Source organism: Schistocerca piceifrons, chromosome 5 (assembly GCF_021461385.2).
Source record: "Schistocerca piceifrons isolate TAMUIC-IGC-003096 chromosome 5, iqSchPice1.1, whole genome shotgun sequence".
Classification (NCBI taxonomy): domain Eukaryota; kingdom Metazoa; phylum Arthropoda; class Insecta; order Orthoptera; family Acrididae; genus Schistocerca; species Schistocerca piceifrons.
Window position 1 is genome coordinate 707,054,418 of NC_060142.1, and position 27,556 is coordinate 707,081,973.

At 43.2% G+C, this 27,556-nt stretch overlaps 1 protein-coding gene and 1 pseudogene across 1 annotated transcript in view; both read left to right on the forward strand.

Moving 5' to 3' along the window:
• Nucleotides 1–27,556, forward strand: part of LOC124799211 — a 774,857-nt gene that overhangs the window by 563,265 nt on the left and 184,036 nt on the right. The gene's annotated exons all lie outside the window — the stretch shown is intronic.
• On the forward strand, nucleotides 19,815–19,932 carry LOC124799568 (annotated as a pseudogene).

A 27,556-nucleotide genomic window follows, 5' to 3' on the forward strand; every position in this document is an offset into this window, starting at 1 on the left:
ATCACATTTTGACTGAACCCGATGCGAATAGTTACATCCTGATGAAAAATATAGTACTTGTGTTTTGAAAGATATGCCATGTGAATGTCAAATGCCTCAGTGTAAACAGGAAGACGTAGGGACATGACACATTAGTTAAAACACTCGTGTTTGTGAGTGGGGTGGGGGGAAAGATAAGGGAGCTGTGCTGTTTTAGGTATATAACTTTACCGTAGATTCTGTAGCACAGTTCGGTGAATGTCGGAATGATTCTTTCAACCTGACCGGAATAGATTGTTAACATATGTAATTTGTCTTCTCCTAAAAGAGGCATTTCAATTAAAATCTGTTTAAAAATGTAGAAGACTTACTTCCCACGTCGACTCGAAGGCAAAAGTTCCGATGCTTCGTTATACTTAGATAAATGGCGTAAACACTTGAAGAGCTTACATGCAATGGAAAAAACATGTCACAAACTTCCAGCGCCGCAACAAACTACACTGGGCTTTTCACACAATTATGGAGTATCTCCAAAAAACTAGCCAGCGCAGCTCAAGGATATCCAATTTGATGTGCGGCTAGGTTTATAATATATAGCCTGTTATGACAAAGTTATTATTTATTAATCTCATGACCAAATGTCAGTTAATGCTTTTAAGTACAAGTCGTGGGAAAACTTGTGCTACAAACAGTTCTGTGATAAAATGATAAACTTTGGAAAAGAAAACAAAAAGGGCAGACATAAACTAATATCCGATGCTTCAACATAATGTATCAAAATTTATAACAAAACCACTACAATGACAAACGTTAAAAACTCATACACTTATATTTAAGTCCAGCACAATTGTGCCTCAGGGGATGCAAACAGAAAGTTCTGAAATTTTCCGTCGTGAGATTTGACTGACCGTTCATCTTCGGTACGTCTGGTTGTCTGATTTTCGCCGACACGTCAAGAGGCGATGTTAGTTTCCCCAATCGTGTATAGAAGGTTCTGATCCTGTTCTGTGAGCGCCATGTCTTGATAAAAGACGTATTCCTCTGGTTGCTACCTATCACTCTTGGATCCTTATAGTGCTGAGCTTAAAGCTTGGCTATCGATAGGACAAATTTTACTGCAGTGTTTCAAAGTGAAATTTCAAGATTGTAAGTTTGCTTTCTAACAGTGTGATATATTCGGAGAAGTTCGAAGTTATGAGTGTCACGAGAAAATACTCCCAGAGACGATCATTAGCTTCCGGTCACAGCTTAGTATAATAGAAGGCAGTATTCAGTCCATCTGCAAGGAGTCTTGCAGACTGAAATATGAAGCCGAATGTTAAACAAAAGTGAATGAGGGTTCACACTCAGAGCTCAATAATGAGTGTTTTATTAACAGTATGTGATAGTAAACACATCAGAGCTACATAGAATTGGGAATCTAGCTTTTGTTGTTAATTACTAGTGATGTAACTAGTTTAATTTAGAATGTAAAACAGTGAAGACACTGATTGTGTGTGTACCTCCGCAGGAAAGGGAGGGTTACTCGCCATTAGGTGCCTAAGACATGGAATAAATGTAACAATTTTAACAACACGTAATAATAAAGAATGTAAAGTATAGACCACAAATTAATAAATGTGGAAGAAGAAGCTACTGTTTAGATAAATAGTACAACCTATGGCAGTTCTCAGAGAAGGGATTTACAACGTACGTCATAAACCTCAAAAAAATAACTGTAGCGCCAAAAGATGTACGGCCATAGTCGATGGAAGCCGTGCGTTGTGTTGTGATTAGTCATGGCTCGATCGCAAGAATGACAACCAACTTCTTGACATGAGGACGAATCGCGAAAGGCCAAGGAACCACACACACTTCAGCCCCTATACCTTCATGAAGATTCGACAGGTGGCGGCGCCATGGGTAGCCCTCAAAATGGCTTCTGTAACAACGGAGTGCGTTCCAAGCAGAGAGCTATCATTGCGTTCCTTTTGGCGGAAAAGAAGTACATCGCATATATTCACGGGTGCTTGCGGAATGTCTCCGGAGACATAGTAATGGACAAAAGCGCGATGGTTAGTTGGCCAAAACGTCTGTTATCATCGGAACAAACCTGCCCGATCTCCCTCGTGTCGGCTGGCCGCACAGACCCTCACGGAACTGAAGAAAGAACTTCAACATCTTCGTCAACATAATAATGCAAACGAACTTCTCCTTCTGGATGATAACGCAGGGAGTTACAAGTCTGCTCACCCGAGAGTAGCTTACAAAATTTTATCGGACTATTCTTCCTCATCCACCCTGCCGCCCGAATGTCGCACCTTGCGACTTCCATCTGTTTCGTCTAATGAAAGATGCACTCTGCAGGAAGCAATACGTGCATGAGGGGAAAATTATTGATACAGTAAGATGTCGGCTCCAACGTCCACCAATAGAGTGGTACCATGCGGACATACAGGCCCTTCCAGGAAGGTGGCGTAACACCTTGGCACTGGACGGAGATTATGTTGAAAAATAGGGTTTTGTAGCCAAATGAGTGGGAAGTAATATGATGTATTGTAATCCTGAATATAACTAACCTGCTTTCAGAAGACAAAAAATGTGTTCGGTTACTTATTGAACTCCCCTCGTAGAATGTCTATTGACGGGGGGGGGGGGGGGGGGGGTCCTGCCCACTCGCCTCGTATGGGGTGCCTAAAGGATGCTGCTTTCCTCGGATAGCTATACAACAATTCAAGCAAATCACATTGATGGTTTTTATTACAAAAACTGAATTGACAATACTTAACTTTCATTTACAATGGTGTCGCAACCGATAGGCGACATGCAAATAATCAATGAGTTTTGCCATATACAGTGTCCATGCAAGTAAGGGACATGGATCACACGTCACCGCTGTCTTAGTGCTCTCCTAAGGACCGTCAACTACTGTCCCATGAGGCTGGCAGAAGCGGCGCTTGCATTCGCTTCGGGTAGAGGCCGCTCCTGCCGTGGTCACGTCCTAGGCAGCCTGGTATTGGCTGGCGTCGTCTACAGCCCCCTCTGCTCTTGCGTTCTTCATCTTGGTGCCGGTGCTTTCGTTACGCCTGAACGTCTAGTTTGGCTCTTGTTGGCGGCAGTTGCAGATGAGGACCTGATACCTTGAGGTGCGGTGCGATCCTGTGTTGATAATGGTTTGAGTGGAACCGTGTGTCGGCATATACCGCCATTTAGCGGAGCTTATTTTAGTGAATCTATTTGAGTGACGTATGGCGGAAGCATAAAATAGGCCTTGCCTTGTTGCGGCCTCTCTCGAGGTTGGCCGCAGCTTAGTTGTACATGAGTTTAGGCAGATCGGTACTCTTATATGTAAGGCTTTGTTCCGTGTCTTCTGAAGAACATAGAAATCACATACGCTTTATTCAGATCTACTGATGTGTTAACAGGACGGAAATGGTCTACGAGGAAAATCGTAGCAGCGACGCAACGCACTTCAGTCACAGCCTAGCTCTGCGGGATCGAACCGCTGGAGGGCGTCTCGACGAAGCGATATGAGCGGTCGGGAGGAGCGCGAATTAGCGGCCGGAACTGAAGGAAATTGTCCCTCCCGCTTGTCGCTTCCCGCTTCCCGCCCCCCGAGTCCGCAGGCGGATCTGCGTGGCATCGTGAGGTCACACCGAGAGAGTCCGTGGGACTGGTGCCTGCAAAAGACACACAGCTTACTATCAAAACTGCAACGACATAGAGACGACATGTAACAAATGTCAAATTTGCATAAAGTGCGTCACAAACTTGAATATGTAAATGATTAGTATTGAAGCACAACTGCAAAATGTGGGTAGGAGCAATGTCATCTGAATGCTGTAGAAAAAGAATCATTGCATATTCGTTTTCTCATTCAGAAATCACATTTGATTATTGCTTGTATGTGACTCGTTAGTGTAAAAACGAGAAGCCTACATACAAGCGAAAGAATTCGATGGTGGCAGTTCGTGCCTATCGAGCGCACTAGCACTCCGTCTTCAGGCCACAAGTGGCCCGTCGGGACCATCCGACCGCCGCGCCATCCTCAGCTGAGGATGCGGATAGGAGGGGCGTGTGGTCAGCACACCGCTCTCCCACTCGCTATGATGATTTTCTTTGACAGAGCCGCTACTATTCGGTCGAGTAGCTCCTCAATTGGCATCACGAGGCTGAGTGTACCGCGAAAAATGGGAACAGCGCATGGCGGCCCAGACGGTCACCCATCCAAGTGCCGGCCACGCCCGACAGCTCTTAACTTCGGTGATCTGATCGGAACCGGAGTATACTCTGTGGCAAGACTGTTATCTGTGTCCTGTCGAGACTGGGCTTCATCGGTCATTGTCATTGCTGCTTGCGTTGGCTGGGATACTACGACTGTCATGCGAGTGTGAAATCGATGGGTTCAGGAGAACCATTCTCAACGCTATAGAAGGTCTCAGCGGCCCCCCGCGACTAGCGCCAGAGAGGGCAGATAATGTGTTCACTCAGCCATGCAGGATCGTGCAGCCAAGTCACGCAACTCGTCTCAGGAAATGGGCTGGTTTGAGAAAAGGCAAGTATCCACACCGACAGTGCGACGAAGTCTGGTGCGCCACGGGCTGTCAGAAAGCGGACCACTGCTGCAGGTTCCCTTGACCTGGCAGCGAAAAGAGGCGCTCCCACAGTGGTGCACCAAGCGACGACGCTGGACGTGGGAGTGGCACCACGGCGTCTTCTCAAACCAATCACGGTACTGCGAACAGTACCACGATGGGTGTATCCGCGCGTGGAGCCTTCGTGGAGAACGAGCATTGGCAGTCTGCGTTCGTCATTGTCATTCGGGCCCAGTAAATTGGCTTGACAATATAGTGTGCCGTAGCACGATCACATCTGGTTAGTATAGCCAGTAATATAGACAATGAGCGCTACGTTTCTGAAGTATTAAAGCTGGCGGCTGTACCCTGTCTTCGACAAGATAACTTAGGATTGCATATTTTCCATGCTACCTCGACCTACCTCGATAGAGAACGTATTTGAGCTCTGGTCAGCACGTTCTTCAGATCTCTCACCCACCGAAAATATTTGGCCATGGGTTGGCCAGAGACTGGTACGCCACCACTCGCCGGCTTCCACGATCGGTGAACTCTGGCAAGAAGTGGAAGCCATGTGGAAAGCCATACCCCTGTCTGGCTTCCAAGCTCAGTTCGACCCATTTCCGGCCAGAATAGAGCTGTTGTTTTTGGCAGAGGTGACTGCTTTGTGTAGTAAATTTCGCATCCTACACGTCCCCAAACTATCCACTAATTTAATCAGGTATATTTTCTATTATATGGTTGCTAAACCTCATGTGTTCTAAGCTTTCTAAAAAAAAATTGTCTGTATGTGAGAAAACTTTCTGCTCATGTAACGTGTGTTTTAGGTATCGTACGCAATTGCTGAGCGAAACTGACTGTTGGATGTCCCAGTGTAGCGTGTGTGATCAGTATCGTGAAACAATACATTAAACTCCATGAAATGCAAAATTTGAAATAAAGAAAATGAATCTAATTAATGCCAACAGAAATTAATTGTGTGCTCAATTAAAACTGTATAAATAAAACTCAGTACCGAAGTATATTATGAATGTTGCATGACGTGAAGTGGAATGTTTAACTTGGAATAGCCACAAAAATAAGTTACTCGGAAGAAAATAACTGTTTGAAATTGCCAGCACTGTTCACTGAAAATTAATCTGCTTGCTAACACGACACCTGACAATCCCGACTACGCACCGCCCAAGAACGCAAGGTGAGGTCTGCCCTGAAATAAAAGTGACTTTCCTCTTGCTCAACATGCTGTTTTGTGTCTGGAGTACTGATGTTCTCGAAAGCAAATAAAGATCAGCAGGTGCTATTAACTATTTTTTTTTTCTTTTTGCTTGTCAGAAACAATCTGTGACTTCCTGTGGCGTAAAGTGCAATGCACACATTATAAAATGTTCAGAAGTTTGCTATGAATCATGGAGGTGGAGTTTACTTTAAAGAAGAATCTTTCTTGACAAATTAAACTCTGATTATTGACAAAAAGTACTGTACAACATATGAAGACTCAAATATTTGCGAAATTCACACATTACAAAATTTGCAAACATTTAAATCAGTTGCATTATTTGCGAACTAATGATAACAAAGAGATCAAATTAACACTAAACCTGAATGTTGTAAGTTATCTAAGGGACAAAGATCTCCTTCAATTAATAGTTCTGACAAACATTTCATTCTTCGCATTCAATGATTACCTAGAAAAATTCCTCTAGAAATATTCTACATCAAAAGAAACAAACAGTCATGTATGTTTTCGTCTCCATAACAAAGCATTCCAGATAATTTCTTTCAGATTCACATGTATCAAACTCCCCCTCTAGAACTCGACTGCTCACTACTGTGCCTCAAATAAGAGGTGGTGTAAGTTCCTACGGGACCAAACTGCTGAGGTCATCGGTCCCTAGGCTTACACACTACTTAATCGAACTTCAACTAACTTACGCTAAGGACAACACACACACACACCTGTGCCGGGGGGAGGACTGGAACCTCCGCCGGGGGGAAAGGGGGGGGGGGGAGCCGCGCGGACCGTGGCAAGGCGCCTCAAACCACGCGGCTACCCCGCGCGGCCCCGGATCAGAATGCCCCATTGTTGCACAACCGAGTGACTAGCAAGTCAACCACAAACAACATTAAACACAGAATCAAGGATCTCATTCACTACTCATGCTGTGCGCTCATTCAACTTGGTCCCAGTACGGTAAAGGTAAATTATTTACAATAGCAGAAAACATATGAGAACCTTACAGTGTACGTGAGTGAAGTTAACAGCATCGAAAACAATCGTGATGCAGACATACCCTTAAGATACAAATCTGGAATAAATGTACGCAACTGAGTGATTAACGCTATGAAAGGTCGCGGCACCAGCAGTGAATCTTAAGATGAGAACGTGCACTTTGTCGTTGAAGAATATTAAATGGGACCAGGGAGCTACTGTTCTCTCGAATCAAAAACATGGTTTAAGTGAACTGTTTAGTGTATTAAAAAAAGCCTTGAGAATGAACAAGCAATTAAAAGAGACATGAAACCACAAAAATTGTAAACATACAACAGTAACTATGGGAGGTAGATAAGTAAACTATTGTTTGACAAAGCTTCTTGGAGGGGGTTGGAATTACAGGTAGCTCGTGAGCACGTACCGAAGTTTGAGAAATTTAACTCACCCTCACTGCACATCAATTACAGTGATTATTTGTAAGAGCATGAAAACGAAGAAGTCCGTGCTAATGGGAATGCGTTGACGAATGTGTGAAAGGGAAACGATGGCAATTCTGAATTTGTAGTTCGTTATGGCCTAACCTGCCGAAGCTGCAATCTATGATCACTGTTATCGTCAGTGCGATACGAGCAGGTCGGTGGCACCGTACCTGGCTCCCATCGCGTGCATCGGTGGAACCCCGCTGCTGAAGACGCTAACGCTGAACCCCACTCCACTAATCGAATTTTCTGTTCTAATTAAGGGCTAAGGCTGTGCAACACTGACGAGTCCAGAGTAGAAGACCCAAATTTCTAGTCAGTAAAAAACAGATTGCTCACTTTGTAAGACGTGTGTATTTCTATTGTCTATATTTACATTTTGTACAGAAACCAGATGGCAGTTATAAGAGTCGAGGGACATGAAAGGGAAGCAGTGGTTGGGAAGGGAGTGACACAGGGTTGTAGCCTCTCCCCGATGTTATTCAATCTGTATATTGAGCAAGCAGTAAAGGAAACAAAAGAAAAATTCGGAGTAGGTATTAAAATTCATGGAGAAGAAGAAAAAATTTTGAGGTTCGCCGATGACATTGTAATTCTGTCAGAGACAGCAAAGGACTTCGAAGAGCAGTTGAACGGAATGGACAGTGTCTTGAAAGGAGGATATAAGATGAACATCAACAAAAGCAAAACAAGGATAATGGAATGTAGTCTAATTAAATCGGGTGATGCTGAGGGAATTAGATTAGGAAATGAGACACCTAAAGTAGTAAAGGAGTTTTGCTATTTAGGGAGTAAAATAACTGATGATGGTCGTAGCAGAGAGGATATAAAACGTAGACTGGGAATGGCAAGGAAATCGTTTCTGAAGAAGAGAAATTTGTTAACATCGAGTATAGATTTAAGTGTCAGGAAGTCGTTTCTGAAAGTATTTGTATGGAGTGTAGCCATGTATGGAAGTGAAACATGGACGATAACTAGTATGGACAAGAAGAGAATAGAAGCTTTTGAAATGTGGTGCTACAGAAGAATGCTGAAGATAAGGTGGGCAGATCACGCAACTAATGAGGAGGTATTGAATAGGATTGGGGAGAAGAGACGTTTGTGGCACAACTTGACTAGAAGAAGGGATCGGTTCGTAGGACATGTTTTGAGGCATCAAGGGATCACAAATTTAGCGTTGGAGGGCAGCGTGGAGGGTAAAAATCGTAGAGGGAGACCAAGAGATGAATACACTAAGCAGATTCAGAAGGATGTAGGTTGCAGTAGGTACTGGCAGATGAAGAAGCTTGCACAGGGTAGAGTAGCATGGAGAGCTGCATCAAACCAGTCTCAGGACTGAAGACCACAACAACAACAACAACAACAACAACATTGTCAAATCACAATTTACGAAAGATGTTTATATTTTATTAATAGGATTAAGTAGGAATAATTAATATTTGTCATGTTGGAAATAATTGTGGTAGCAGGGAATGTCTGCACCGAAGTATTGTTGGCAAGAGAGACCGCAAATTGATATAATTTTAAACAGGGCGGGAGAGACCGCGTATGGATACATTTTGAGAAAAGAGCGGGAAAGATCGCGCATTGATACATTTTGTAATGGTAGCAGGGATTGTCCGCACCAGAAAGCATTGTTGGCGGGAGAGACCGCACTTTAGCGTTCGTAGGAAGTCAGTACTAAGCGAGAGGTGAGGCGAGTCGATAGCAGGTCTGAAGCGAGAGGTTGAGAGGAGCGGTGTGCCTGCCAGCCACCAGCTATGATTTACAAGAGATTATAAACGGATGTACAGAGCCATCAGCTAACTATTATAATAAGAGGAAGGCTACTGAAGGTATGTTTGCGCATTGCTAGTTGTAAGATTATTGTAAAAAGTAAGTCCCATTAGAACGTTTGTAAAATCATTTCATTACCAACAGTAAATATTTGAAGCGTTTTCAGAATATAATTAACTTTTGCCAGCAATATTGCATTTCTAATTATAATCCATCCCAAAAACCATCAACGTAAAACTTTGCAAAACTTTATTGTTGTCAAGAAAAAGTTTAACTATGAATTACGTAACTTCAGTCAAATTAATTAAAGAATAACGTCAGCTTTGCTATTAAAGAATAACGTCAGCTTTGATAATAAATACAGCCACTTATTATTACAGCCCACCAGCAGTTAATAGAGTATAGTAAAGGAGAGTAAGTATATTCATGTAGCAGTTTGATGTAGCAGTCAGATGGCGATCCAGTAACAGTAAAAAAGGTAAGGAACAGTTTTGGGTTATTGCAGATAACGACTGAGGGCCACGACGACGACACATTCTATGTTTCGTCGAAATAATCAGAAAATCACTTTTAATAAGCAGCAATTAAATTTGTATGCGAAGATAGAGAAAGAGAGTAAATTTCAAAGGGGAGGTTCATTTGTTGTTATTAAGCAAGAGATAGAAATCCTAAGGGAAGGTTACATGGGTTATTGTAAAAGTGAAGGTTATCATTAACAAAATGAGGTATAGAGGATACGGGAAGGTTTCAACTTATTCCTGCCGAGAGATTCAGCAACCAATCCTCTTAAAGTTACAGTAGTCCGCCAATGGCGTAATTGTTTCTTTGTAACAAGAACTCCCGCCAGAAGAGGCGAAACGTTAAAAACCAATAATCTCTGTTTTCTGCCCACTTTTGCTAAAAACTGCTCCCTGACGTCGCATCAATTTCACCACCAATCGGTGCCCTCTCAAGCTTCTACTAGTCTCGCATTACAGGCTGTGGGTAAAGCTAAAATCTGTGTCCGAGGCTTTCTATCAACTTTGCGGTATCTTCTGAACCTGTAATATGTCAGAGCTGTTTCGCAGATGTTTTTGGACAGCCGGCAGATATTTATCAGCTGAATGTACTTTTCTTGGGACAGCACAGGCGCCCACCTCCTGCCAGGCACAGTTCTGTCTGCCGGAATGAATGCTTTTGGCTCTGACTTCCAAAATGGATACGTACAATAAACTGCACAATACACAAGGTGCCAATATGACGCTAGCCGGGGTGACTTCCCCCAGACAAAGCGAGTGTAGCTTGCACCTGTTGATCCCTCCACTGCCGGCCGGAGTGGCCGTGCGGTTCTAGGCGCTAAAGTCTGGAACCGAGCGACCGCTACGGTCGCAGGTTCGAATCCTGCTTGGGGCATGGATGTGTGTGATGTCCTTAGGTTAGTTAGTTCTAGGTGACTGATGACCTCAGAAGATAGTGCTCAGAGCCATTATATTTGATCCCTCCACTAGACGTTCTGCGAAGAACATGTTCCCTTTGTTCTCAGGGGTTTGATTTTAGCGTGCAACTCTTGTGACTTCGCGTCCCGTATCCTCAGTGCGAAAGCTCACCCAGTAAGGCAATTGAAATAGCCAGCACCAGGCTAAATTAAAGAATGTTAAAAGGAAGAAATGAAATAAGCAAAATCAATCCCCGTAACCGCATTATCCATATCAAAATATATGTATATTTATCACACCCTGTACAGCTGAACTCACGTACGGTCGACTTATCCATCGAATATGAATCAAAAGAGAAGAGCCAAATATCTTTTCACTGTAGACGCACAGCAAGTCAAATTTCGCTATTTGCTCTCCTTTCTGGTGTTGCTGTTTTAGTGGCCATGAGCGCAGTACTTGCGCAAGACGGTAAAGCAGTGGTAGTGCAACGACTTAGCAGTAACACACTGTGTACCACAATGTAAAGGGAAAAGCAGGAAGCGAAACGAAGAAAGCCTTGGAAAGAAGGACTATTAAACGCCACGTTTGTGTACTGTGCGAGAGTATTTATAAACTGGCTGAAAATCATTATATTTTTGAACAATGTTTTCCTTTGGACCAAAGAGACAATTTAAATCTGTTTAACGTTTTCAGCAAGTTCTCTTGAACGTTATTAAACTTCTTCGGGGAAATGTTATGTGAAGACACAGTTGACTTCTCTCTCGAAACTTTTATAAAGTCGTGGCAATCTTACTAGATTGCACGCAGTTTCCGTAATGTAGTGGAAAGCCACAAAAGAAAAAAGGAAAGATCTCGATAAACCACAAGGCATTTGACACATGCTTGTTTATCTTATTATTATTTTATTTTTCTGCCTCAGTTGGGCTGACGCCTTGGGCTGTTGGTAATCCATTACCTGCATTAAAAATACATTATTAGTCAAAATGGTAAATCCAAGTATTATAGTCATTTCTATCACATAACAAAACACACACACACAAAAAATGAAAATACCAAACCACACATACAACACAAACAAAAGACGAATACTAAGCACATAGCGACACTACACACAGAAGGCACAACACAAAATGTGAAGTGCAAGAGATGTAAGCGATGTGTTGAATCAAATGTGGGTGGAGGAAATCCGGATATCGGCCAGCTGGAGCATGGAGACGGTAGAACACATCTTCAGGGCCACACACATGGGCTAGCAGCGATGGAAATAGTAAAGAAACGTATTGTAACTACCACATAATACCTTTATTGTATATATAAAGAGAAACATGTATTTCAGGCGACTGAAGATGCTTCACAAATAAAAGAAGCCAAACACGTATTGCAATAAACGAACTGCCTTCAGTTAGTTGAACAGACGGAACATACCTCCACCAAATATTACAGTACGTAAACAGTTTTTTCGTAGAGTTAAAAGTATATCACTATTCAAAACGTAAAATTTAAATATTAAACCAAGTATATAGTTTTCTACGCCTCTGTGTATTCAGATCACAAAAACTCCTTACAAATGTTGTAATATACTAGAGTTTTTCTGAAATAATTAATGAAATGACATTTATCTATTTTGAGCTATTCACAACTGTTCAGTTGGCAGATGACGCCTGTCAAATACTCCTACCGGATTCCGCCAAAAAATGAGTCAATGTATATATAGTAGGCACTCACAGTAAGTACACATAATGCTCGAAGCTGAACAGTTATGTATCGCTCGAAATGTACCAATGTTATTTCATTTTTAAATTCGGAACAACTCAGGCATGCTCAACCAATTTAATGAACCGTAGTTATATGAACATACAGAGTTCCAGTAAACTGTGCGTTTAGTTTATCATTTATATTTTACGCTTAGATTAAGGATACACTTTTAGGCGTGCTAAAAACTGTTTATGTACTTCAATATTTGGATTTTGCCATTTGACTAATGATGTACTTTTAAAATAGGTAACGGTTCGATACTGAATGAGCATGTTCGGAAGTAGTCACCGATAAACCAAACTGTCATTGGAATTGAGACGTCAAAATTGAGAAATACTTAGACTGAATACGTTTGCTGATGCTTTTGTCAACGCAATTACACGAGTTATTTATGTTACCTTCACGAGAGATTCACACACACTCACATATGCAAAAAAGCGACCCTGCAATTCACTTGCGTCATATGTGCACAAGACAGTCGCGTGCTCGGCGGCATGGGAGCTGTTGTTAGTGTGGGAATGGCAGGATGCAGCTGCAAACCAACCTGGACAACTGGCGCTGCCGCGTCATCCACCGGACGAGCTGCAGTGGGAGGTCACCGCCAACGTGAAGGCTGGCACTTCTCGAGCAGATGTGACCAGGTGTCCGTAGCCGCGGTCTTTTGTTGTTCGCATACTGTGGTAACTATTTACGATCACAGGTTCCCCACTCGAGACCTTCGGCCTGCCAATGACCAATGTCTGCTGTTTTGCATCTCAAGGGATGAGACTGCGGACCATGTCCTGACCCATCCGCACTCGCCTGAGTAGCGGTGCTGTCTGCTTTTGTGAACAGATTTGTCTTCACCCACTGTAGAGGTCACTGAGGTCATCAGTAATAGTACGACACATTGCTCTTCAGTGTAATCGGGCTCTTTGTGAATATTATTTGTGCGATGTTAACGTGATAGTCTTTTTGTAAGTTTTTCTTTGAATTATGGTAAGTAGTGTAGTGCTATAAGCTCTGTCAAGAGTAAACTAAGAGCCTGAAGATAAATATGAGTTCAAGATCATTCTCCAATGTCCAACACATAAATTTTGTAGCCTGGACTCACAGAGTTACTATTGAGGTCATTCGTGTAGGGAAAATTACCAATATTTTCAAGCAGTTCGGTGTGGTGTGAGACTTGTGACTTTAGATCGCAGAGCCCTCTGTGACTATATTATCGGGAAGAGTTGTAATTTTTTAAACTCTTTCTGAATAGGCTCCGGATCTATGCTGGTACAAAGAGCTTTCTACTCATAATGTTAAGCCTTTTTGTTTGTATTATATCTTTCGCAAGTCTGAAATATTTATTCACACTTTCAAAAATTCTGGTAGGATCTTCGAGGTTATAACATGCAATACTGTAATACACTCCTAGAAATGAAAAAAAGAACACATTGACACCGGTGTGTCAGATCATCCATACTTGCTCCAGACACTGCGAGAGGGCTGTACAAGCAATGATCACACGCACGGCACAGCGGACACACCAGGAACCGCGGTGTTGGCCGTCGAATGGCGCTAGCTGCGCAGCATTTGTGCACCGCCGCCGTCAGTGTCAGCCAGTTTGCCGTGGCATACGGAGCTCCATCGCAGTCTTTAACACTGGTAGCATGCCGCGACAGCGTGGACGTGAACCGTATGTGCAGTTGACGGACTTTGAGCGAGGGCGTATAGTGGGCATGCGGGAGGCCGGGTGGACGTACCGCCGAATTGCTCAACACGTGGGGCGTGAGGTCTCCACAGTACATCGATGTTGTCGCCAGTGGTCGGCGGAAGGTGCACGTGCCCGTCGACCTGGGACCGGACCGCAGCGACGCACGGATGCACGCCAAGACCGTAGGATCCTACGCAGTGCCGTAGGGGACCGCACCGCCACTTCCCAGCAAATTAGGGACACTGTTGCTCCTGAGGTATCGGCGAGGACCATTCGCAACCGTCTCCATGAAGCTGGGCTACGGTCCCGCATACCGTTAGGCCGTCTTCCGCTCACGCCCCAACATCGTGCAGCCCGCCTCCAGTGGTGTCGCGACAGGCGTGAATGGAGGGACGAATGGAGACGTGTCGTCTTCAGCGATGAGAGTCGCTTCTGCCTTGGTGCCAATGATGGTCGTATGCGTGTTTGGCGCCGTGCAGGTGAGCGCCACAATCAGGACTGCATACGACCGAGGCACACAGGGCCAACACCCGGCATCATGGTGTGGGGAGCGATCTCCTACACTGGCCGTACACCACTGGTGATCGTCGAGGGGACACTGAATAGTGCACGGTACATCCAAACCGTCATCGAACCCATCGTTCTACCATTCCTAGACCGGCAAGGGAACTTGCTGTTCCAACAGGACAATGCACGTCCGCATGTATCCCGTGCCACCCAACGTGCTCTAGAAGGTGTAAGTCAACTACCCTGGCCAGCAAGATCTCCGGATCTGTCCCCCATTGAGCATGTTTGGGACTGGATGAAGCGTCGTCTCACGCGGTCTGCACGTCCAGCACGAACGCTGGTCCAACTGAGGCGCCAGGTGGAAATGGCATGGCAAGCCGTTCCACAGGACTACATCCAGCATCTCTACGATCGTCTCCATGGGAGAATAGCAGCCTGCATTGCTGCGAAAGGTGGATATACACTGCACTAGTGCCGACATTGTGCATGCTCTGTTGCCTGTGTCTATGTGCCTGTGGTTCTGTCAGTGTGATCATGTGATGTATCTGACCCCAGGAATGTGTCAATAAAGTTTCCCCTTCCTGGGACAATGAATTCACGGTGTTCTTATTTCAATTTCCAGGAGTGTACTATGATATTCATTCCGATAAAACATTACTGAGAGCATTACTAGACAGACTTTAGTTTCGTGTTCATTATTTATCTTATCTAAGTAGACATTCCTCGCCTGCCCCCTTTATAAATAAAAGTTAAGAGTCGTCCACTTGCGTGATCTAAAGACATATTTTCTTAGTTCGTAAATGCAGGCAGATCGAGGGGATAATTTAAGCACATGGATGAGATATCACTGCATATGGGTTTATAAAGTCATAGACGCAGCCTATCCCAAATTAGTCCAAGGTGCACTGTGCCCTCACGACAGGGTTCAGGGTTTGATTCTCATTTGTGTGTGGCGGTCATTGAGCCACTGTGCAAGTGTTTAGGAGCGATGGAGTCGTACACTGTGTTACTGGAAGCAAACAAAAGAATGTTAGTGGTCTGCCAGCAGAGCTATGCATCGCCTGCGTATGAGAGGCGGTAGCGGACGCACTATGGTCCCAGTTTTACTCTTCGTAAACATTCTTACGACGATACCACCAGGCACCTGAGCTGAACTCTGCCTTTGGAGGCTGTCTTACGATGCTGTGATACAATATTTCACTTCGTTGGAGCACTCAAGGATGATTTCCTCGCATCCATGGCGAATCTCGTGCTTCGCAATTGTGAACAGCCAAGGTACCAGGTGTGAGATGCCAATGTCTCTTAGACAGCTGAAGGATTGGTAGGGGTACCTACGAGTTCTCGAGGTTTGTTGTTGTCCAGAATCGAACTGACGATCTCTAGGCGAGAGAGAAACCGTGACCCGTGTGTGCAGTGCTGCATTTCGCAATACTTAATTTCTGTTGTCCATTTTCTGTTGATTGTATCACATGACTCTCTTGGCCATGACTAAAGTAAACCTTTGATATGGCGGCTTCTGAGAGTATTAGTTTCTGGGCAATTTGAGAAATTCAGCAACGTTTGAGTTTTGCTCCGCCGTTCTAAAGATGATTAAAAGTGGTATGATCTGGCTTATTCTCCATCCTGTACGCGAGTTTCACGCATACGTCAAGTATGATGTATGATGATATCACGGTAATGAATTTCACAGAAGAGCTCCATTCAGAGAGGCGAACGGCACCGTGAGGCACCAGGTTGTTTTGAATGTAGGGGGATGACATTTTCAGCAACATATCTAAAACAGTGCTTATCACACGTAAGTTTGAACACCGTGTCTGAACTCCACTAACGTCAAAACCCTTTCATGCATTTCTAGCCGGGAAACGGTGCAAGTATGACATCTCTGTCATTCAAAAATTGTGCTTTTGATGTCCTCCAGACATTGTAAAATTTAATAACGTAGATTTTTAAAAAACCTATATGTTCCATTCCTTGCTTCATGTGTTGCTGTTTTTCATGTGTACCCTTGCTGTTCTTCTATTGACAATATTCACAAGACGAGTAACATCGTTGAAATGTATGAGTGATGAGTGCAGTTTGTGTGCTGCGCTGGCAAGACCTCTCAGTGGTGTAGGCAAAGAATAGCTACGTAACACGAACAGGAAGCTTCCATGTGTAATTTAAGAGCACGTGTTACGGTGCTGCAGAGTGTGCGTGCCCGTTCTGGTACAAATCCACTCACGCAAGTGTAGTGGACAAGGCGCCAAACGGAACATGTAAGCTTGTTACAGGTTGTCTGAAACCTACACCACATGTAAAACTCTACCAACTCTCTGGCGGAACGCCACCAGATATTAGTCGTGAAGTAGCTGCCAACGCGGCGAGAGCAAATCTGGCTCGTCAGAGAAACCGACCACTACATGGGCACGTTCCAGCAGCCTAAGGTTGAGATCCAGAAAAAAATTTCCACAAGGCCAGTTCAATCTTGCAAGCAGTAGCAGCTACAGCAAGATATCAACTGTGGGTCTCTGCTTGAGAATACCTCTGCCTGGTGTCTGCCTTCGGAAATCCCCCCACCTGAGCATGAACAGAATCGGATCGTGTGCAGATCACACAACCATCTTCGTTTTGGAGTTGTAAGATCCAGGAGTAATCTCAAGAATTGGTACTTTCCTGTGGGTACCATCAACTGAGACTGCGGAGAACCACAACCATGGAGCACCTACTGGACTGGCAGCTATGCCCTGCATACTGCACAGAAGATCTTCTGCTTGCTGCACCAGGTGCAGCTGAAGTTATACCATTTTGGTGAAGATTAGTGTAGCATGATAACTTTTTTATTTGTCTTTAGTGGTTATTACCATGTATAGTATTTATTTATGACTCGAATAACTAATATATACGAACACATACCGCTAGCCTTCCTTTCTTTTCCTTAATGGGGTCCGCTTTTTAGCAAGTTGTGAAATTTTGCTTTCTTACAATTTCGTAGCCGTATGCCCTTCCTGAGGCGACAGTCGTAAGGCAGCCTAAGGAAGGAAATCGTGAAGGCCACCTGAATCGTACAAATTTTATTCTGTGTGTTATCGTATTTTATGTGTTTGTGTATGGTATTGTCATAGACGGGATCTGACGACCAACCCAGCGCTTGCCTAACCGAGCATGGGAAACTACCTAAGAACCGCACTCAGATCGGCTCCTGTAGCAGCTAAGTGGATTCGATGGCGCGTGGATTCGATCCCTGACTAGCAGGCTAGCGCGCTGAGTGTGACTAGGGCAAGCACGTACTTACTGAGCAAGAAGGTGCCGGGACTTGGACTGTTTGTGTCTTGTAAGTACAAAGTCACAATATGTAAATTAAAAACACTTCACTAAAGTAACGATATATATGTACTTCATATGCCTCAATAAATTAATGGGAATTGTGTCTGGAGAAACGAAAATTTTTATTTACTCAACTGCTCATACACCTACGTAACCCAAAAATCGTTCCTACAGTTGCAACAGTTAAGAGTTGATGGCAAAATCCTATACATAGTTCTAAAGAATCAACAGCCTCCAAAACATCATAAATAATGACAGTCAGCTCTTCTGGACCGTCTGTCAGTGTCTCGTACACCAATCGCTTCATTTTACCCCACAAAAAGAAATCTGAACGACATCAGCAACATCTCTAAAACAAAGTCCATCATACGGCGGTATGAACAGTATCTCTGGGCATCAACAGCGCCAAGACCTTCATGGAACCAAAGCAGGAAATTGGTGCACCTGCGACATTTTCGTCATATTAAAAAAAGGTGTTTCTTTCTATCTCCTCTGCACCCTGGAATTGTTTATACTTAATTTCTTTAGACATTAAAGCACTGGGAAAATTGTTCTTAGATTCGAATTGTTAGTGGCTAATTAGTGCAACGGGACAATATGTGATTTAGAAATGGTGCATTTAAATGACAATCTTTAAGTGTTCTACACCACTGAATATGCTTCAGTAGCTTAAACAGAAACGTACTATTCAAAATGGTAATTTTCACTTATACATATGTTCATAGACAGACACAAACTAAAAATCGTTAATATACTGTTTCTGGTAACTGATGTTAACAGACCAACAACATTAAAGATTGCAATTATTGCCTTTCGCTGTAAATAGTCTTACCAGCTGAGGCACTCGATCACGTATTACTAACTGAGGCTTAGATTGGGTCTGCAGTTACCTACCGTCCTGCATAGATTACTCGTGTGAGGAGAAATAGGTGGATGATGGACTTAGCGAGAGACTTCTCCTTTTTATGAAATGAATCTTTCACTATGCAGTGGCGAATACAATATAAACAGATTTCCTGCGAAATTAAGCCTATTTACACATCGAGACTTGAAACTTTTCGCAGCTTCTGAAAGACCTGGGTTCGAGTCCTCTTCGAGTCTTGGAGGCTTTCAAACGGAGCTTACGGCCTGTCGCTGTTCGATTTTGTTCATAGTTATATGATTTGAAGATCAGTTCCCGGACATGAATTTCGTGAAACAGGACGACAAAATCTTTAAAAAATAGAAACTTTTATTTTTATTTAAATTCCACACTTCTTAACTAATGGAAATATTTATAAACAAATATTGATTCATATTTTTTAATAACAATAAGATCATTATATTTTTAATTACTTATTCTCCTCCTCCTCCTTCTCCTTCTTCTTCTTTTAGCTAGAGTTCATCCTGTCTAATATGAGGCCCCCTCTTGCAGAAATTGGATCCTTTTTATTTAACTTTGTGGTTTGATGCCGTTCTCGAAGCCACAGTCGTCAAGATACCTTAAGGGAGGGAGGTCGTGTGCCCATCGCCCTATTTGCCCTATGAATCGCGTAAACTTTGTTCTGTGTGCCTTCGTATTTTAAATGTTTGTTTAACGTATTCACTGAAGTGGAGTGTGCAGAGCAACACAGTGTTTACCTAAACAGGTGTGGGAAACCGTCTAAAAACGACACTGAGGCTAGTCGGTGTACCACACCACGGTCGTTTATATAGCGGGTGGGGGTTAACCCCCTCCCTCACACCATTCCCCCGCCCTCCTCCATTCCCACATAGTGCTTTACGCTAGACGAGCAGGTCGCATGTTTTTTAATTGCGAATTGTATGAAAATAAATTAAAATTTGCTACGGACATGCAAAATGCCTTATTGTCGAAGAAAAAAATATATGCTTCAATAACACCATTCAGTCTCTGAAAATAAAAAAAGTGTTTCATTTTTATTTGATGTTTCACATTTCGGTACAAAATTTTAATTTACCGGAATATTCTCCCGGATAGCCGTGCGTGTTAAAGCGCCGCTTCCGCATACAACGGATGCGGCCGGTGTGCCGGCCAGCCTGGATGTGAATTTTAAATGGACTCCCACATCCCACTAGGTGATTACAGGGCTGGTACGCAAGTCCCGACTCATTTACGCGGTTCACAAATATTTAGAGATGTTTATTTTACTTTGTGCCAACGGCCTTGCCGCAGTGGTAACACCGGTTCCCGTCAGATCACCGAAGTTAAGCTCTGTCGGGCTGGGCTAACACATGGATGGGTGACCATCCGGTCTGCCTAGCGCTGTTGGCAAGCGGGGCGCACTCAGCTCTTGTGAGGTAAACTGGGGAGCTACTTGATTGAAATGGCTCTGAGCACTATGGGACTCAACATCTTAGGTCATAAGTCCCCTAGAACTTAGAACTACTTAAACCTAACTAACCTAAGGACACCACACACACACATGCCCGAGGCAGGATTCGAACCTGCGACCGTAGCAGTCCCGCGGTTTCGGACTGCAGCGCCAGAACCGCTAGACAACCGCGGCCGGCAAGCTACTTGATTGAGAAGTAGCGGCTCCGGTCTCGGAAACTGACATACGGCCGGGAGTGCGGTGTGCTGACCACATGCCCCTCCATATGCGCATCCAGTGACGCCTGTGGGTTGAGGATGACAAGGCGGCCGGTCGGTACCGTTAGGCCTTCATAGACTGTTCGGGAGGAGTTTAGTTTTTTTTATCTTACTTTCACATGGAATAACAAAACACTCTGATAGTTGCGGTGCACACATTATTGTTTATTTATTTATTGCAAATTGAAGATACGTTACTTGATATTTTAAAACATATCGTACATATTAAGGTTTTCGTTTGTCATATTTTTTTGTAGTTCGTTGTTATGTTATTGTCTGCAACGTTTGAGTAAGAATAACGCTCTTTAAAAATAAAAATAATTTCGCGTTGACATGTAAATAAAATTTTATTAGTTTAAGATGAATGTAAATAGATGACAGGGTACAGGAGAGATTTGTTAGTGCCATCACCGATTGTGACTGGTGGTGGATACCTCGGAATGATTTCTTCGAGCTGTAGGCCGCCAGTCACACATTCCGTCTCATGGAATTACGGGTGTGTCGACAGGAAGGGCATCCGTCCATCCTTTAAACTAACCAGACCAAATCCATAAATAACCTCGCCCATCCTGCGACGATGCAGCACAGAGGCACAAGATGAAGAAGAAGAAGAAGAAGAAGAGTGGGTTTTCCATGCAGTTAGCAATCAGAAATAAATAGACGCTATTTTTATCCTACGTAATCTAAAGTCCGTAAGCTTACCTCTGATTTTCCTACATCTCTGGAGGCTCCACCTGAATGTTGGTACCGCGGGGAGTGGCCGCGCGGTTTGAGGCGTCATATCACCAGATGGCAGTTACAAGAGTCGAGGGGCACGAAAGGAAAGCAGTGGTTGGGAAGGGAGTGAGACAGGGTTGTAGCCTCTCCCCGATGTTATTCCATCTGTATATTGAGCAAGCAGTAAAGGAAACAAAAGAAAAATTCGGAGTAGGTATTAAAATTCATGGAGAAGAAATAAAAACTTTGAGGTTCGCCCATGACATTGTAATTCTGTCAGAGACAGCAAAGGACTTGGAAGAGCAGTTGAACGGAATGGACAGTGTCTTGAAAGGAGGATATAAGATGAATATCAACAAAAGCAAAACGAGGATAATGGAATGTAGTCGAATTAAGTCGGGTGATGCTGAGGGAATTAGATTTCACTTAAAGTAGTAAAAGAGTTTGGCTATTTGGGGAGCAAAATAACTGATGATGGTCGAAGTAGAGATTATATAAAATGTAGACCGGCAATGGGAAGGAAAGCGTTTCTGAAGAAGAGAAATTTGTTAACATCGAGTATAGATTTAAGTGTCAGGAAGTCGTTCCTGAAAGTATTTGTATGGAGCGTAGCCATGTATGGAAGTGAAACATGGACAATAAATAGTTTGGACAAGAAGACAATAGAAGCTTTCGGAATGTGGTGCTACAGAAGAATGCTGAAGGTTAGATGGGTAGATCATATAACTAATGAGGAGGTATTGAATAGGATTGGGGAGAAGAGGAGTTTGTGCCACAACTTGACTAGAAGAAGGGATCGGTTGGTAGGACATGTTCTGAGACATCGGGGGATCACCAGTTTGGTATTGGAGGGCAGCGTGGAGGGTAAAAATCGTAGAGGGAGTAAGCAGATTCAGAAGGATGTAGGTTGCAGTAGGTACTGGGAGATGAAGAAGCTTGCAGAGGATAGAGTAGCATGGAGAGCTGCATCAATCCAGTCTCAGGACTGAAGACAACAATAACAACATCACGGACTGCGTGGTCTCTCCCGCCGGAGGTTAGAGTTTTCCTTCGGGCATGGGTGTGTGTGTGTTGTTCTCAGAATAAGTTAGTTTAAGTAGTGTGTAAGTCTGTGGACCGATGACCCAAGCAGTTTGGTCCCTAAGCAATTCACACACGCTTGAACATTTTGAGTGTTGGTTTGTGTTTGGTTGGGTTGGTTACATCGAAGAACCGATTTCCTGTCCCACATTTGTCAATCCGATGTTCTGGTGCGCCGGGAAGACTGCCCGTTAGGTCAACAGTCGCCGAATGGGCGCCTGCGGAAGAGATCGGACGACGCTTGTGGCGTAATGAGGTGTACTAAACGCCGCCTCTGCCGCCCTCGGAGGCCGCCGCCACCTCGCGGGCTTCGCCGGCGCCGCGCCGCCGGTTACCCGCAAAACGACGCCGCGTTGTCCCACTGCGAAGCCCCGTAACTGGTCTACCTGTTACTCGCAACACCGACAACCCGGGAGGCACTCCTCCGTACACGGAGACCGGCGTGGCTTACGTAAGGCTTGCCCCTAGAGGCAATACTCTGTGCAAAATCGTATTACACACGACACTTGAAATATAGCGCTTATAAACACCAATAATTATTTAACGCCCAGCGATACATTGGAAAGAGTTACAAGAGGATTTAAAACTGCAGGCATTATTCTGTTCTTGGCCACGTAGATCTTCTGTTTGTGTGGTTATGTAAGAGACCTTGTGTGTGTGCCTCGTTTGCCGAAAATAATTACACCATTAAAAACACGTGTTTCCAATGCGCTCGCCTCGGTGACTCCACATATGCCTCAGAATGTATAGTGTGAAAGGACTAACGCTTAGATGTTGTTTTGTGTGAACAAGGGACGTCACATAGAACATCAACAAAAATTCGTATTTTTGAAACTTTCCTGTGCATTCAATGTAATTCTTATCTTTGTATCACTATGCGTTACAAAAGTGGTTCAAATGGCTCTAAGCACTATGCGACTTAACATCTGAGGTCACCAGTCCCCTAGAACTTAGGACTACTTAAACCTAACTAACCTAAGGACATCACACACATCCATGACCGAGGCAGGATTCGAACCTGCGACCGTACCAGCCGCGTGGTTCCGGAGTGAATCGCCTAGAACTGCTCGTCCACCGCGGCCGGCTATGCGTTCGATACAGACGTCTGTAATCACTATATGAAGTCTGAATTGCCCAGTATAATTACTAAACCGCTATAAAGATAATCACATTCACAGCCAATACCGAATATAAGTGCTTATCGTATAGTTTCAAAATTGTTAAATTTTATATTTAGACGTGCACGTGTGCAATTAAAATTATAAGATATCACAAACATGAAGTATTCGGGCAAACATTATGTCACTCGAAACGAAAAATCTATTACGCATTTTCATATAAAAAGTAACGACATTTTACTCATTTTAAATGAAGGGCAACAAGTATATAAGAAAGGAAAAAGAACGAAATTTGAGTATTACAGGGATATATCGTAATTATGTGGCGCTTACAAGGTCTTTGCACATATTCTCTTACTATTGCTATTACCGTACATAGAGGAAAACCTTGAAGAGCACCACGCTAGAAAACTCAAATCTACAGCGTACCAAATATTCATTCTCAGACAAGTAATTGAAAAGATGCGGAAATTTGATAAGGAAGTATACTGCCGGTTAATAGATTTGAGGAAAACATACGATAGTGTCCACACGAAAGGCATGTGGAGCATAATGAAAGAATAAGGAATGCCTTCGAGACTGATCAGGCAGACTAAAATGTTAATTAAGGAAACTGAATTTAAAGTGAGGGTGTTTTACGATGGCAACAGGTGTTAAAAACGGTCAGTGTGTCTCCCCCAGCCTATTTAACTTGGTGCTGGGAAAGACCTCCAAAAGAGCACATCGACTGGAAGAGGTGTAAATGTAGATACCCAAGTTAAATTGTTAGCGTTTCCCGAAAATATTGTCGATTTAGCTGTAGAGGAAGATGAACTAGTAACAACGTCTAATCTGTATATTGAGGGGGCATGAAAAGTGACTGTGAGGGTCAATCAAGAGAAATTACAGTGCATGACTGTAGCAAGAAACAGTGAACAGGAAACAGAAAGATCACTGGCAGTAGAAGATAAGGAATTGAGGAAGACTAGGTCCTTCAAATATCTAGGGAGTACTATCAATGCGAACAACATGGAGGAGGAGATAACGAACGAGATAAAATCAGCAGAGGTGTGTATTTCCATTGGGCGGACTATTCAGCACTATCCAGCAGAACAACAGAACACCGTATGTACAAGACAGTTGTGCGACTGGTATTTTTGTATGGAGGTGAAACATGAACTTTGACCAAAAACATGGAGAGGAAAGTTACGACCCGTGTAAAAAAGGTGTTAAAATCTTTGGATCTATGTCGTAAAATGGAATTTAGAAGAAGGAAAAATACAGAAATCCTCACAGTTTTTGATGAATCTGATTGACAGCTGCAATAAAGAGCAGAAGCTCGTATGAGGACATAATATATTTACAAGGGACGAATTGTTAAAAAAAAAAGTTCTATTTCTATAGTCCAAGGCAAATGTTTCGGAAGAATTTCCTCGGTTATAAAGCAATTGCCGAATCAGGGAATCACCTCTCACATGTCAACAGTCGGAACCCTCTGCCACATTACCAGAAACCCAGTCCTTGACTGAAAGGATATGCAATATGAACCTAAATCCGCGCACTCCGATATCGCAGTGCGCTTCCTTGTATACTAGCAGTACAAGAATGTCTCCGAAAAAAACTTTATCCCTTGCGTATTTTTGGTAGAAAATAGACGCAGAAGAGAGATGATTTGGCGACACTGTAACCAGTGGAAGTATCTTCTTCCAACAGTGAATGCTTATGTTGCACAGTTAGTGCATTTTTTGGAAATTTGTGGTTAGTACTATGGGACCAAACTGCTGATGTCATCGGTTCCTAAGCTTCCACGCTACTTAATATAACTTAAGCTAAGGACAACACAGACACCCATGCCCCAGGGAGGACTCGAACCTCCGACGGGGGAAGCCGCGCGAACCGTGACAAGGCGCCTGAGACCGCACGGCTACCCCGCGTGGCAGTTTGTGCAGTGTGCAGAGTTTTGCATTAGAAAATTCGAGTTCAAGAGTTTGATTCTGGGCCTAGATTCGAGTTTTTTGCAGAAGAATTATACGACAATTACAGCAGACGTTATACAGAGCTGTTGTTATTACTTTGCATCAACGCAGAAATGTGAGTACGACATTTTTTGTTATTCCTCTTTTAAAGATGAATTTTGTTTTTAAATTTGTCCTGTGTTGTGTGCCACGCACTACACCCTTCCATGCTTTCCGGTTCACTGTGACTTTTCTTCAGTCAAATCCCTTCCGTAACTCTGCTTCCTTTCTCCTAGACAATTCCATTGCAGCCGTGCAGGTAACACAGTTTTAAGTGTCTTATTTAGCGCAACTTCATCAACTACATTCGAACTCAGATTCCACACATTTCTTTACGACATTACGGCACCAGTATGCAACCCTATTCACATGATATACCGTACTCCGTTACTATTTTTATTATCAACATCATGTAACGCCTGAATACGTTTTCAGCTTCCAATCAACTGACAGCGTTTACTGAATGTAGTATGTATGTATAAAATCTCCACAAATTTGTAAGTTTGTAGCTATTTATGCCTTATGATAGGTAATTAATTTAACTGATTATTAATCTTCATAAATGTTTCTGACATGTCTCACGGATAACTGTTACACTCAACGTTAAAAAACTGTAGTGGTAGGATATACATCGTTCAATAATTAATGCATTTTACAGCATTATTGGGCCAATGAAAATTATAAAATAGAAAATCTAGCTCTCAATCTCATGTATATTAGCAGGAAATTATATCCACTGCGCTATTTGAGCTATACAGGTGTAGAATATTGAATCAAGATGCTTTTTGGACATGTGGTGCCAAATTACCTTTCTCCTGCGTCCATTTTCTACCGTAAATATGCAGGATATGAAATTTAGTCATTTTTGTAATGTTAGCATGCAAAGATTTGAGTGCACGGATTTTTTGTTCGCCCTTCATATATGTACGTTTATAAGTATGTACGTATGTATATAAGTATGTACCTATGTATGCATGTATATAGACAACAAGAAAATTGTTCGCATCGGTTTATCATTCTTCAGAGCTGGGAGTCTGGTAGGTTACGCCTACTGTTGCCTCAGCACCAGCTCTTCCTGTGATGTGATGTGTTACTGCTGGTTATATTTAAACGACAAACCATGCGGTATTCGTGGACACGCAGCTAGCACTACGCAATCTATTGCCTCAGGAGCAGCGCTTGGCCTGTTTCTTACATCACTTCGTGGTGCTACGAATAATGTGGGACGGGCTTTCGGTCACAGTTGTTACGCATGGATACCAGAATCGTACTACGGAAGCAATGCACCGCGTTGAAGTCTGCGAAGTATTTCTTTTTTAATTCTACTGGGCTCTAACCAGTCTCTTGGTTCTTACATATTGAAATTTAACTCTGGTTTGTTCATATTATAATCCTCTGTACCACAGCTCTTAATTGTTGACGTTTTAACAGTTTATCGTTCTGAGAAATATGGGAATGGCAGTCATTTTCCTCAGTCTCGTTAAAATATGATAGCAACAATAAGCAGTGAAACAGATATCCGTGCCTACATTCAAGGCGTCGGTAGTGTGAAATTCTTTTCCTCATTCTCAATTAGCTTTCGAAAAAGTTGTAGCACTAAAAAGTGCAGACAAATTATTCTTTTGGTGTACGAGCAAAGGGTTTCGTGGCCGGAGTCTGCACCAATAAATTTCTTCTGGGTCCGTGATCACGTGATGACGTAAAGTAACGCAAGAAGCAACGTTTGGGCTACGATGGTAGGAAATCTTTATTAGGACGACAGTTCGTTGGCGCCAGTGGGAAACACGTCCCGACAGCAGTTTATGCATGATTCGCTGTTGACATCCAATGAAAGAGGCAGAATAGTGAGAGGGAAAACAGGAACGGACACTTTAAAAAATAAAGGTATGAAAATAAATGCGTCAAAAACGGAAAGTTATGAATCTTCGTGTAAACGAAGAAGATGTAAAGAATGATGGAGTAGACATACGACCGAGGAGTCGGGTGAAATATTTCCATTTCAAACAGTCGCTACATAGGCGGATCATTAAAATCGAAACTGCCTCATTTTTATTGTTTCGAGTTTTCGAATATTTCCCGACATCTTTCCTCTTTAATCTTCACATTTAGATTCCCTCTTTTGTCAGATTTGTGTGATTTATCGTGTAAGCGAAATTTAACGGATTCCGTGAAGAGTCAATCGTCACTTTTCACGTCACGCAGATCCCTTGTATAAATCATTTTTAATTCCTTTTAATATCATAGTGACCGTTACAAAAACATCTGGTGTCACCTGTGCGCACTCGTCACTCTTGTACATCCTTCTTCCCAAAGAGGTCTTCCTCATTTCCCGGTATTCTTAGGTGGCGCAGTTCCCCAGATCTCGCTGTATCACAAAACATGTATTTTGTACAGCTA